Source organism: Sprattus sprattus, assembly GCF_963457725.1.
Source record: "Sprattus sprattus genome assembly, chromosome: 2".
Classification (NCBI taxonomy): domain Eukaryota; kingdom Metazoa; phylum Chordata; class Actinopteri; order Clupeiformes; family Clupeidae; genus Sprattus; species Sprattus sprattus.
In genome coordinates, this window is record NC_137921.1 from 4,787,581 (window position 1) to 4,793,227 (window position 5,647).

Below are 5,647 nucleotides of genomic sequence, written 5' to 3' on the forward strand. Positions count from 1 at the left end.
TTCATCCTCCGCCGCGCCGAGAGCCCACGGGCAAGGAGGAAGGAAACCAGACCTGCATACCGCCGGCGCTATGCCGATTAATTCATCACCGACAAGAAAAAGAATCTTCAGATTGGAATTACGCCCCTTTCACTTTTCTATTATGGGGGAAATACCAACTGTACAAATATATGCAGTTTATTATAATTATATAACCATAATGAATAAAACCCAGTTGATAAACTGCATGTATGTGAACGAAAGAGGAATATTTCTATATATTCTAAAGATAGCTTATTCCAAATGTCAGCCCCCCTATACCACAGAAGGAACCTTTAGGCAAAAAAACATCAGTGAAAAAAATCATAGGTTATGAACAGACTGTGCATTAAACTTTAAGTGTGTTATTGATTAGCAGGGCAGCGGGGGGCACTGGAGCAGTGATTATTACTCCTTAGCCGGCCCCTTCAACACCACAGGAGAACGGCATGAGTCACGGTGGCCCCTCTGGGTGAGGTGGATGAAAACACACTGATTGGCTCCCCAGGTGCTGCGACCTCACAAAGTGGTTTGATAACGCCCTGTTGGGAGTTCGACACGACAACGATGTGGCTGCTACGCAACCTGCGCCGCTTCAACGCACAAGTGACCTGGAAACTCTCCCGTGGACGAAAATGAGCTGTGGGCTTTGTTCTCCGCGGGCTTAAAGCAGGTCTGGAACCTGTAGATAGCATGGAAACTGCAGTCCTCACTAACACTTACACTAACACTAACACTAACACTAACACTATCTCTTTCATTGGGTTCCTTCTAGGCAACTTTGGTATCTCTCAAAAACAAACAAATTCTGTCCAAATACCATACAACTTCCCAGCATGCAAAGTGACCGTGGACTCTGGGAGAGGCCCAGGTACTACTCCAAATATGTTCCAATCTAATCTCCATGGTGACGAGGGGAGTTCCGTTGTTTTTTCTTCCGTTTCATATCGACGTTCTGCTCCTGTGCCGGAGACGAGGGTTAGTTTGTGTTCCCCTGCTGATAGAGATTATGTGTGTGTGTGTGTGTGTGTGTGTGTGTGTGTGTGTGTGTGTGTGTGTGTGTGTGTGTGTGTGTGTGTGTGTGTGTGTGTGTGTGTGTGATTAGGGCACAGTGGGGCTTGTTTGGATAGAGGTCCCCACCCTAATGAATCAGGCTGGGTTAACTAGTTCAGTTTTCAGAGTGAACTGCCCCTCTTGACACTGAACTTATTCATTATATAGAAGACAAGTGTGTGTGTGTGTGTGTGTGTGTGTGTGTGTGTGTGTGTGTGTGTGTGTGTGTATGTGTATGTGTGTGTTTGTTTGTTAGAGACGGACAGGTGTAACCATCACAAACATCTGCCAGATAGGAAAAGAGGCTTTTCTATAAAACGCTTCTTGTTTTAAAAAGAAACATTTCCACTGCCACTAAGAGAACAGCAGCTCACTGTTCATGCGTCAAGAAGTTCTTTAGTGAGCTGCTGTACAGAACTAATGACACCCAGACCCAAATTATATAAATGATTTCTAATTATAACAATTTCTCCCCATCCCAACAGAAGAACGCTGTTTTGATTTCATAAGCCCTACATTGTCCTGGCGGTTATTGAGGCAGTGAGAAACTAGCAAATGGCTTAAATGTTTATAATTAGTCACTCGCCTACGTCAGTCGAAGGTTTTTTGATGCAGAAAAGAGGGAAAACAAGGACCTAAAGTTTCTTGTTCTGAAAATTACAAACACGAGATAATGACTTTTAGACTGTGATGGCTTCGCCTCTCTAACAGGTGTCTCTGCAGCTCCATTATCTCCACGACAAATTGGAAACCACAAACTGCAACACTCAAAAATGAAACATCGTTAAGCGTAATTAGCACGAGTGGCATCAAATCACAGAAACAACAGGAGCTTAATAACAGGCTAATGGGACTGAGACACACCCCCTGCCAGAGGAGGGCAGAATCTGCTCCAGCGACACGTGTTCCTCGTGGGGACCAAAATATTCAAACTGGTATTCTGGGAGCCATCCAACCAAGCTAACCATCCAAAATGGAGCATTTTTGGATGCGGGCTGGGTAATCATTTTTCAGGTTAGATGCCATAACTATTTATGCTTTATTAGTTTCTTAATCTGAAATGAAACCAGGTTTTTGAACCTTCTTGAACTCTTAAGTGCCTAGTGTGTATTTAAATCTCCAAACGAAAGTACGTGTATCCAGCAAAGGTACTAGGAGGCCTTTGCTGCAAAGACGTAGCCGTGTTTATTTAAGCTTTTTGTGCAGACCAATTCACTCTATACTTGTCATGTCCGTGAAGGGGGGAGCTGAGACGACTGAACCTCCAGCAAGCCTTCAGAGCCACTCAGGAGGTGCCCCACTTTCCCTCCTCACCAGACCCCATTCATCATCACCTCACTTTCCTCCTGACCAGACCCCATTCATCATCACCTCCAGAGAAGCCGGTGCGGAGCAGCGAGCCTCCCGATTGCATAATCAATCCAGCTGGCATTAAACTAGGCTCAAGGCAATGCGTGCTGGACATACAAGTAGCCTTTGAACCCAGGAATGTACAGTACACAAAGCAACCAGGCCAATGGGGACGACCTTTGAACCCAGGAATGTACAGTACACAATGCAATCAGGCCAATGGGGACGAGGGGACCCCCCCCCCCCCCCTCCTCTCCCCTCTCCAGCTCACACTTAATGCTTTTAATCCGCACTAATGACGAGGCCGAGGAGGCCATTCATTCTGTAAACAGCCGCGGTTAGCTTGGGTCAGCAGTTCTTCCCGGACGACTGGAGGCCGATTGAGGCTGTTTACGACTGGAGGAAGTGGCCGATTGGGGCTGTTTGCGAGGCTTCATCTCGGTAAATCAATGTGTGTTCATCAGCTAAAGCGTGGTGTGGTGGAGGGCTGGGGGTTTAATTGAAAAGATGCAAACACACAGCAGGGAGTAGCTCACAGCAGCAGGCACCAGGTGAAGCGCACCTAAGCTGACATCTGCCCTCCCTGCACGAGGTAAAGAGGAGGGAAGAGACACACCTGAGAGAGAGACAGACAGTTCCTCCTCAATCACCTGAGAGAGACAGACAGACAGACAGAGACAGACAGACAGACAGAGACAGACAGTTCCTCCTCACAAACCTGACAGAGAGGCAGACAGACAAAGAGACAGACAGTTCCTCCTTACAAACCTGAGAGAGAGACAGACAGACAAAGAGACAGACAGTTCCTCCTTACAAACCTGAGAGAGAGACAGACTGACAGAGAGACAGACAGTTCCTCCTCACACACCTGAGAGAGAGACAGACAGACAGAGAGAGACAGACAGTTCCTCCTCACACACTTGAGAGAGAGACAGACAGACAGAGAGAAAGACAGTTCCTCCTCACACAACTCTGTTCCTCAAAGTGGTGTTCAGAAAAGACCATCTGTCGCAAAAATGGGGCAAAAAAAACCTTCCACCATCAAAAAACGTGTTAACACAGCCCCTCAATGGATACCCAGCAAAGATCCAGACCAGTCAAAGAAGGCGTCCAACTGCAACACTACAGCTCCCCCCACACACACACACCCACCATACTACTCTGTCAGGTTGCCAATGGACCAGCTGAATCTGAAGTTCAGATTCGGCCCAGATCTGTTAGCACCTTCGCATGTTAGCACGTTAGCACGTTGGCACAGCTGTTTGGCACAGACGAGCTGCTATCAAACATCAGACCACTGTGGAACTGAGCCATCAACGAGACCATCACACAGACCTTCACACAGACCATCACACAGACCACCACACAGACCACCACACAGACCACCACACAGACCACCACAGAGACCACCACAGAGACCACCACACAGACCACCACACAGACCATTTCAGCTCGGCACAGCTCAGACCACTGTGGAACTGAGCCATCACAGAGACCACCACACAGACCATTCCAGCTTGGCACAGCTCAGACCACTGTGGAACTGAGCCATCACAGAGACCACCACACAGACCAACACACAGACCATTCCAGCTCGGCACAGCTCAGACCCACTGTGGAACTGAGCCATCACAGAGACCATCACACAGACCATTCCAGCTTGGCACAGCCCCCGCCATTGCAGACGCCTGGCTGTCCTCCTGACCGCCCTATACTGTACATATCCATTGCAGTATCTCTGTGAGAAACACCCAACGCTCATTACACAGTGTGAGAGTCAACCTACCTCTACACAAGTGTGTCCCTCCTCTTTGCGCTCATGTAGGGTACGTATCCGTTAGTCTACCCAGGGCTGGGCTAGGCTGTGTTTGGCTGGACTGGACTGGTCTGAGAGGGGAGACTGTCTCCCTGAGAGGCTGGGAGGTAACTGGGGTCGATCGAGGCGGAGGCATCCTGTAGGAGGAGCAGGGATGCTGTTTGGCCACAGGGGTTTACTGATCAGCACATTCCCCTGAGCGTCAGGGAGGGGGGGGGGGTTAGGGTTAGCGTTAGGGGGGGCGGGGGGTGCTCTCTCCTCTCTCGTGTCTCACTCCCTCTCTCTCTCTGTCTCTCAGCTGCTGGGGATATATTTCTCTCACCACCAACCCCCTACCACACACACACACACAAACACACACCGACATCACTACACATACATACACACATACACCCCCCCCCAACCACACACACACACACACACACACACACACACACACACACACACACACACACTCAGTTCTTTGTTTTTCTCAGTGCATTTCATTCTCCTTGACATATTCAGTCGTGGTCTGAATTTCTCTTATTTTTACTACCACCAACCCCTCCCCCCCCCCCCCCCCCTCCCTCTCAGCATATTTGATTCTCTTTGACATAATAAATCACTCTATAGTCTATAAAGTCACTATATTTCTCCCCCGCGCCCCACCTCTCCCCTTTACTCTCTGTTTCTCTTAACCTTACACACTGTTTACCCATTATGCCGTTCTGAAACAAATACTTTGAATGCTTGCTCTCTCTCTCGATTTCTATCCACTATTAATTCTGTATATTTCATGTAAATATATATTCTTTTATGTTTCATGGAATCATGTTTGTATGACACACATATGTCTTAAGCCTGCTCATATGTCTTAACCTCTGATGTGTGTATGAATCCATCTGCCTGCTTTTGATTCTCTCTCTTCCCCCCCAAGCAGATGGGTCCCCCCCTCTGAGGGTTTGCTCAAGGGTTCTTCATGTTAAAATTAAGTTTTTGCTTGCCCCAGTCGCCTCAGTGATTGTTCTAGAGAGTTCTGGCTCTCGGCTCTGTAAAAGCACCTAGAGAAAACTCCAATTGAATCCCAAAATTGAATTGAATTGAATAAATGTGTGTCTCTGATATTCTCTTGGACTCCTGCAGTCTTTCTCTCAGCTGTCTGCCTCTCACATTCCTGTAACTACCAATCCCCTATTCTATTCACACACACACACACACACACACACACACACACACACACACACACACACACACACACACACACACACACACACACACACACACACACACACACAGATTTGTTCAGCTGTTGTGTTGATCTGAGGGGCTCCAGAGGGAGGTGTCTGGTGGCAGTGCTGCCGCTCTGAAGGTCAGCCAGGGCTTGTTTTTCTGTGTGTGTGTGTGTGTGTGTGTGTGTGTGTGTGTGTGTGT